Source organism: Arachis duranensis, chromosome 1 (genome assembly GCF_000817695.3).
Source record: "Arachis duranensis cultivar V14167 chromosome 1, aradu.V14167.gnm2.J7QH, whole genome shotgun sequence".
Classification (NCBI taxonomy): Eukaryota; Viridiplantae; Streptophyta; class Magnoliopsida; order Fabales; family Fabaceae; genus Arachis; species Arachis duranensis.
In genome coordinates this window covers 89,775,023-89,784,192 of record NC_029772.3, presented here as the reverse complement: position 1 = coordinate 89,784,192, position 9,170 = coordinate 89,775,023, and the positions used below count along the sequence as shown (strand labels likewise).

General features: G+C 34.5%; 1 long non-coding RNA gene and 1 pseudogene across 1 annotated transcript; both read right to left on the bottom strand.

Annotated features, from left to right (window-relative positions):
• Positions 1 to 803: 803 nt before the first annotated feature.
• Positions 804 to 9,170, bottom strand: part of LOC107496323 (BRAP2 RING ZnF UBP domain-containing protein 2-like) — a 16,075-nt pseudogene continuing 7,708 nt past the window's right edge.
• On the bottom strand, positions 2,461 to 3,963 carry LOC107458072 (uncharacterized). The gene is made up of 6 exons (XR_008006203.1): positions 3,506 to 3,963; positions 3,327 to 3,432; positions 3,133 to 3,247; positions 2,941 to 3,038; positions 2,597 to 2,703; positions 2,461 to 2,498 (listed from the first exon to the last, which is right to left on the bottom strand). It is a non-coding gene; the product is annotated as an uncharacterized LOC107458072 (long non-coding RNA).

Genomic DNA, 9,170 nt, shown 5'->3' with positions numbered 1-9,170 from the left:
CCCAGCCATTCCGTGAGATCAGAGTCTTCGTGGTATAGGCTAGAACTGATGGCGGCATTCAAGAGAATCCGAAAGGTATAACTTTGTCTGTGGTATTCTGAGTAGGATTCAATGATTGAATGACTGTGACGAGCTTCAAACTCCTGAGGGCGGGGCGTTAGTGATAGACGCAAAAGAATCACTGGATTCTATTTCGGCCTGATTGAGAACCGACAGATGGATAGCCGTGCCGGTCCTACCAATGAATTACATAAGTATCTCTATCTCTATCTTTATGTTTTATTCGTATATCACCCATATCCATTTGAGTTTGCCTGACTGAGATTTACAAGGTGACCATAGCTTGCTTCATACCAACAATCTCTGTGGGATCGACCCTTACTCGCGTAAGGTTTATTACTTGGACGACCCAGTACACTTGCTGGTTAGTTGTGCGAAGTTGTGTCTATGCCATGGTATTGAACACCAAGTTTTTGGATTCATTACCGGGGATTATTTGAGTTGCGAAAAGTATTGATCACAATTTCATGCACCAATTACATAATACACTAAACTGTGATGGTAATCTCGAACAACATTTCTTCAATTGAATATTATCTCTCCACTCAGCTTCGCATTTCATGTGGCTGGGTAGTTTTACAATTTACCCTTAGTAGTCAAGTTAAACAGTTACATAAGATTGAACTCAATCAACAATGTCAAATAATAATAATAATAATAATAATAATAATAATAATAATAAACACTAACTTAATCAACTAACAATTAATCTTTTTTTTTTTAATGAACATGCACAATATGTATCGTCATAAAATTTATATGCAATTTTATTGACTTTGCCATACCTTCATTGACATGATTTGTTTGTTTGTGTTTTTAAGGCATCAATCCAATATTAGTATTCTATTTACAAAATTGAATAGATTCAAGGTATACACCACAGTTCGAAACAACAAAATTTCAGGTTGAAACATCTATACTAATGGATCCATATGCACAATTTGTATGAACGCATGAACATAACACGAAAGATTCAAATCAGTGTGAGGACTTTAGTCGGATGATTCTTGTATTTATGGATTTTTGCCAAGCTGAGAGTTAGTAGTTGACGAGCATTCCTTTGAATGAGGCAGACACAAGTCCATCTTTGATTTCGTTATGCTCAGGCAACTGTTGTTGTTCCGGCTTCGCATCATCTAGACAAGTCATGAGATATCTAAGCTACAGAGTTTAAGACAGTATCAAATAGTCGATCCATTTGTGTTGTATGATATGCATAAGTATGTCCTTATAAATATTAAAAAACTACTGTACAAGTTTAACTCCTACCATCAACCAATATAAAAATATATTAAGGAAAATGGCATTTTAACCTGCTCTTCCAGGCTTGCTACTCTCTCCTTTGACCGTTTTAAGAATTTTTTTCCCTTGAAACAAGTCACACCATTCAGTTTTCAGACCTTTGGACCAAATTTCCAACCACTCAAAGCTCAAGTAATTAGAATCAGTAGCAACATAATTACATAATCGAAATCGCTAAAATTGCCAAACAAACATGAAATCAGCAATTATGGACACTTGGTTTAATCAAAGAATCCTCATACTAAATAAGTAGTACATAAAGAGTAACTATTTTATGAAGAACACATCAGCCATAAGAAAGATATAAAAGATAAAAGAATACCTCTCCTCAATCTCAAGCAACTTTGCTTTCCAAGCATCCTCATTTTTAACAAGATTCTCATTAAGCTACAGACACAAAACACATATAAACATTTGCAATACAATTTCCTGTCCTTATGATATATTAATGAGGTCCTGTGATTATGGAATGGGATTTTTTCATAAGAAATTCTTAACAAGAGATTACAACTTATTACCTCCTCCAGAAATTTCTTCTCTTTGTTACGCCTGTCAATCTTGGCCTAAATCCTCTGTTGTTTAAGACTGACAGCCTTTTGAACAGCTTTAGAGATTTTTATCTTAGTTTCTTCTTTTACCTCTTGCAACAACATCTCAAAATACTACAATTAACACATAGAAAAGTGAGCAATACGGGGGTGTTGGACATGATGCAGTCTCAGCAGATTCACTGCAAATGACTACTAGAATCCCCTTACAGATTTTTGGTTTTCAAGTTGAGTAGCAAGCAATTCATTGTACTCATTGACAATCTGCAAATGTAAAAAATAAAATTAACTTACAGAAGCCAAGATTTCAGAAAAATAATTTGACTAGGTTTGCAACATTACAGCTTCAACTTTACTATTAAGTAACGCCTCGCTCATAGAATTATCTTCACAGCTGCAACTTCCACACCCATTCTCTGCATGAACACAGTGAGTGTTCAGCTCAACCAACTTCCCATCGGTTTTGGACTGATCAGTCTATGAACATAGGTATCTCCCGCAAAATCCCACACACGCTTGGTTTCCACATCTAGGGCATAGTAATGCTGTGTCTCTTTCCAGTGCATGATGGCATGTCCTGCTTTATATCTGAGACACCATTGTCTCAGGAATAAGATACATATGGCTGGGATACATTCAGCAAATTAGCAGTATAAAAAATAAGGGTTGGAGAGAAATTCTCTCACCTTCCACAGCCAACAAACCCGCATATCACACATATCCAAAGGTTTTCAGTCGTCCGACAAACAGAACATATGGATTTTTCAGCTTGCTGTTGGCAATAACGACACACCTGAATAAAAAAGTGGGAAATTACTAAGCAGACAAGTACAGAGATTCAATAACTAGCACTACGTCAAACTTATTTAGACATGCTAGCTAAATTAATGAAAAGTCCGAAAAGAACAATGAATTCAAACACCCAACCAGGCAAGCACGCAAAATAGTTCAAACAGCACAGTCAAGTGTACGCTATGTACATGTTAATGAATGTGATGCACTGAAAAAGATTGGCTCTGGAGGGACTTACAGGACAAGAAGAATCAGCCCATTTTGATATGCAGGAACAATGAAAAGAATGATTACATAGAGTAGTGAGAATTCCACTGGTGTCTTGATCTAACAATTCTGCAGACAACACAAAACATAGATGGAGTCATAGATGGTGATGGATAATATAATATTGAGAGTAGGCAATGCATATCTAAAGGGGAGGTTGTACCAAGGCAAACTGGACATGTGGGCTGTTCAACGGAGGTAGCATTGGATGGTTGGGCATGTTCAATGGAACCAATGTACTACACATTCAACGTGAAAAGAATACGGCAAACCTCAACCTACAATTGAAATAAGAAGAACAAGTAAGAGGCGGTGAGAGAAGCAGCTAATGGAGAAAAGAGAATGGAGAAGGACCACCAGAGAGGAGAAACGACGGCTATTGTAATGCTTGAAGAAGCTGTCGGTGGAGCCTTGATTGTCGAAGCGGATCAAAACGCTGTACTGATCTTCCGTTCCATCCATTCTGAAACAAGAAGGAAAGAAAGTGAGAGAGCAGTGAAGGGAAGAACATAAGGGGGAAGGAGGGAGGGTAGTACCTGACAATGCGCATCTCAAGGATGTAGTGAAGGAAGGAACCACAGAACTGGCAGAAGTCGGCGTAGGTCATGTGATTGGGGACGCTGACGACACAGACAAGGGGTTTGCGTCCAAAAGGGAGGGTAGAAGGGGGAACTTGGTCGGGGAAGAGATGCATGAGGCCGCGGGTCTCCTCGATCCTAGGGTTTTCGGAGGAGAAGTTGAAGATGGAGGTGGAGAATGATAAAGGCTCCTCGTTGGGGATTGGAATTGGAATTGGAATTGGGATTGGCGGTGATGAAATGGCAATGCTGGAACGCCAGCTAATAAACATGGCTACCCCTAATATTCAATGCTACGCGCTCACACACGTCTCTTAATCTTAATCACCTTTCTCTCCTGCTCCTGCTCCTGCTCCTGCTCCTCCACTTCTCCTTCATTCCCCGCTTTCCTTAAAAGTAAATAACATACTCTTCAATTCACTATTCTACTACTCAATGTTTTCATAAATCACAATCTATTTCTTTTTCCTTTAAAAAAGTTCAAAGAAAAATAAAGCCCATCTATATCTAATAACTAATTTTTGTTTTTCAAAAAAACCTTTTGCGTTTAAATAGTTCAGTTTCATAGTAATTTGTTGGGATTAAGTAAGTTTTCAACTAGAACAAAACCTGCAATTTTTTTTAGTCAGCAAAAAAAAAAACCTGCGATTTTTCATTTTGGTGTTTATTATTACTTTTTAAATTTTTAAAAGTTATTGATTTTTCTCTGTGTTGTGGGATACACGCGGACTTACTCAACATCTACTTATCTATCTACTTATAATATATTAAAACTGGTTTTCCCCCAACTAATGAAAGTGATGTGTCACTTTCTCGTGAACTAATTTTTCCTTCAAAATGAATGCATTTAATAAATAATGCATAATTATACTAATTTAAGAAAATATCTTTATTTTAATTATATAAAATCAATATTTAATGCATTATTAAACTACTTATCAATTATTAATCAAAAATATTTTTAATTATTTTAATGAATAATGCATAATTATACTAATTTAGGAAAATATCTTTATTATAATTATATAAAATCAATATTTAATGCATCATTAAACTAATTATCAATTGAAAATCAAAAATATAAAATTTAATTCATTCTATTTTTATTTTACCACTATAAAAGACCATGTATGCTAGAAGAAAATATCATTCCTCTACTAATTACTCTTTCATTTGATAGCTTTTATAACAATTCTTTTTCTTCCTATGAGGCGTCGTTGCAAGAAGGCAACTATCGTGGACACAAACTACCACACTCTCCAACTTTCGTGCTCATCATTCGGAGCTATATAAGGTATGTTATCTATGAAGTATTTATAGACCATGGTGTTATCATGTATGCATAAATAAAAAATGTTTCGTATTTAAATTTAAGTCATTTATCTGTTTGTGGTATATTGTAGTGTGAAATTATTTTCAATATGTGTTGAGTAATGATATTATGTTCTAATTTAAACTTTTACTTTAGAACTGTATTATGATTTTATCTCATAATTTTTTCTTAGATATCAAGTTGACGTATTTTTATTTGTTATTATTATTGAAACAGATGTGATATGAAATGTACAAAAAAAAAACTCTCACATTCAATTTATTTTATTGTAGTCTTCTATCTATTCTATTTATTTTTATTTTTTTCTTATTCATTTTTTTAAATGTTATATAATTTATTATAATTTATACCAATCTATCTACTCTACTTAATATACTAAAACTGAGTTTTCTCCCAACTTATGATGGTGAGATGTTATTTTCTCGTGAATTCATTTTTCCTCCAAAATGATTGCACTATTTTTCTCTTTTAAATTTATTTTTAAAAATTATCTTTAATTGATATAATTATATTATAATTAATATTTAATGAATGATACATAATTATACTAATTTAAGATAATCTCTTTATTATAATTATACTAATCTCTTTTAAATTTATTTCGGAAAATTATCTTAATTATAATTATATAACAATATTATACTTAGCATTTAGTGAATAATTCATAATTATACTAATTTAGAAAAATATCTCTATTATAATTATATAAAATCAATAATTTGTTGTAAAATAAATAAAAGATATACTAAATATAAAATAAAGATGTATAAATAGAAGACTCTATTATTAATATAATTAGCTCAATAATAATTTATATATATAATAATATTATATGTTGTAATATGTATATATATACAAAGATAGAAAGAAGTATTAAAAGTAAAGAGAGAGAAAATTGCATATGTTTCGTTAGAGACAAAACCTCTATTTATATACATTCATAAGGTTACTTTGTCAAACCTTATTAAATGAAATCTCTCTTAAAAACTTGAACTGTATGAAAAATAGACATCCACATTCTTTGAAGTAATAGAAAATAGAATTTAAAATACTTATAAAATAAAAGAAGAGAAAGAATTGTAGTAGAAATATAAGGAGAAGAGTATTTGATTGCAACATAAAGAGGGAATAGATTTCTTATTACTTGCTTACTTTTCTCGGAGGCAAAGGCCTCTATTTATACATGTATGAGGAGGATCAATTTCAACATTCATTAATTATTATTTCTTCTTTGAGAATGTGAGTTCTGTATGGGAATGGACATCCACGTCCCATTCTTATCACAATACTCCCCCTTGAATGCCCATTTAGGATTATTGCCTCATTAAAACCATACTAAAGGAAAATCCTGTGGGAAAAATCTTAGTGAAGGAAAAAGAGTACAATATCCTTTGTGATGAGGACTGCCTCATTAAAAATCTTGTCAATAAAAATCCAATGGAAAAAAAACTTGACCAAGGGAAAAAGAGTACAGTCTCCCCTTCTTGTCGACATCATTTAATATCTCGAAATCGACGCATCCCAATCTCATGTACCAATCTTTCAAAAGAGGATCTTGGGAGTGACTTTGTGAATAAATCTGCCAGATTGTCACTTGAACGGATCTGTTGGACATCAATCGTCCCTTGATTTTGAAGGTCATGGGTGAAGAAGAATTTGGGAGAAATGTGCTTAGTTCTATCACCTTTGATGTATCCGCCTTTAAGTTGAGTAATGCACGCTGTATTATCTTCAAACAAGACAGTTGGAGCTATCTTATGATTAATCAGTCCACATGATGACAAAATATATTGAATCAGACTCCTCAGCCAAAAACACTCGCGACTAGCTTCATGAATCGCCAGTATTTCGGCATGATTAGAGGATGTTGCAGCAATCGTCTGTTTCGTGGATCTCCATGATATAGTTGTTCCACCATATGTAAACAGGTATCCTGTCTGAGATCTCCCTTTACATGGATTAGACAAGTATCCAGCATCTGCATAGCCAACTAATTGTGACTTGGATCCATAGGGATAAAACAATCCCATATCAACCGTCCCTTGAAGATATCGAAAGATTTGTTTGATTCCACTCCAATGCTTTTCCACATCCAAAGATCTTACTATCATTGGGGTACTTAATGGATGTGACTTATCCATATAAAATCTTTTCAAGATCTTTTCTGTGTATGTTGTTTGATGAATAAAGATCCCACCTTTTATATGCTCGATCTGCAGGCCGAGACAAAACTTAGCCTTTCCAAGATCTTTCATCTCAAACTCTTCTTTTAGAGTTTTTATAATCGTTGGAATCTCTTCAGGAATCCCAATTATATTTAAATCATCAACGTACACAGCAATTATAATGAACCCAGATGTAGTTTTCTTTATGAAAACACATGGGCAGATGTCATCATTCTTGAAACCGTTTTTGGCCAGATACTCAGTAAGACGATTATACCACGTTCGTCCAGATTGTTTCAGACTATATAAAGATCTTTGCAATTTGACTGAGTATAACCCTTGTAAATATTCACTAGACGGTTTGGATATCTTTAGTCCTTCAGGGACTTTCATATATATATATATATATATCCCGATCTAATGAGCCGTATAAATAGGCTGTTACCACATCCATTAAATGCATATGCAGTTTATGATATGCAGCTAAACTGACCAAATAACGCAATGTTATCGCATCCACTACAGGGGAATACGTTTCTTCATAATCTATATCGGGCCTTTGTGAAAAACCTTGTGCCACAAGTCGGGCTTTATAGCGCACAACTTCATTTTTCTCATTTCGTTTTCTCACAAATACCCATCGGTATCCAACAGGTTTTATATCTTCTGGTGTACGGACTACAGGTCCGAAGACTTCACGTTTTGCAAGTGAGTCTAATTCAGCCTTCATGGCTGCTTCCCATTTTGGCCAATCATTTCTTTGTCGACATTGTTCAACTGATCTTGGCTCAATATCCTTACTTTCATGCATGATATTTGATGCCACATTATATGCAAATATTTCATTGACAATTGTCTTATTTCGGTCCCATTTTTCTCCTGTAAAGACATAATTTATCGAGATCTCGTCATTTTCATAATTTTCAGGTACCTGAACGTCTTCTGGCGTTAACATTATATCAGAATTTTGGACAACTGCAGGTGTCTCTACTATGTCTTTTTCAATAGGAATATTATTTACCTCTTTTCTCTTTCGAGGATTTTTATCTTTGGAACCGACAGGCCTGCCATGCTTCTGGCGTGTATTTGCTTCAGTGGCTATTCGTCCTACTGGGACATCAATTCGAATTGGGGCATTTTCCGCTGGTATATAAGATTTAGTAATCCTCTTTGTATCGGAAAATGCATCAGGCAATTCATTTGCTACTCTTTGCAAATGTATAATCTTTTGAACTTCTAGTTCACGTTGTCCTGATTGAGGATCTAAATGCATCAACGATGATGCATTCCAGTTAAATTCCTTTTCAGGAAACTTATTCTCTCCCCCTAATGTTGGAAATTTTGATTCATCAAAATGACAATCCACAAACCGGGCTTTAAATACATCTCCAGTTTGTATCTCAAGATACCTCACTATAGAGGGAGAATCATATCCAACATATATTCCTAATTTTCTTTGGGGTCCCATTTTGGTGCGATTAGGTGGTGCAATGGGAACATATATCGCACACCCAAATATTCTTAAATGGGAAATATTTGGCTGCTGGCCAAAAGCTAATTGCATAGGAGAGAATTGGTGGTAACTTGTTGGCCTCAAGCGAATAAGTGCTGCGGCATGTAAAATATGATGACTCGTTGGCCTCAAACGAATAAGTGTTGCGGCATGTAAAATAGCATGCCCCCAAACCGAGGTTGGGAGATTTGTTCTCATAAGCAAGGGTCTAGCAATTAATTGGAGATGCTTAATAAGTGATTCTGCTAACCCATTTTGTGTGTGAACATAAGCTACTGGATGTTCAACACTTATTCCATTAGCCATACAATAAGCATCAAAAGCTTGGGAAGTAAATTCACCAGCATTATCAAGACGAATTGCTTTAATTGGATTTTCTGGAAATTGTGCTTTTAATTGAATAATTTGAGCCAATAATCTCGCAAACGCCAGGTTGCGAGAAGATAATAAAGACACATATGACCATCTCGAAGATGCGTCTATTAGGACCATAAAATATCTAAAAGATCCACATGGTGGATGAATAGGTCCACATATATCACCTTGAATCCTTTCTAGAAATTCAAGGGACTCAAATCCAATCTTTACTGGTGATGGCCTTAAAATTAACTT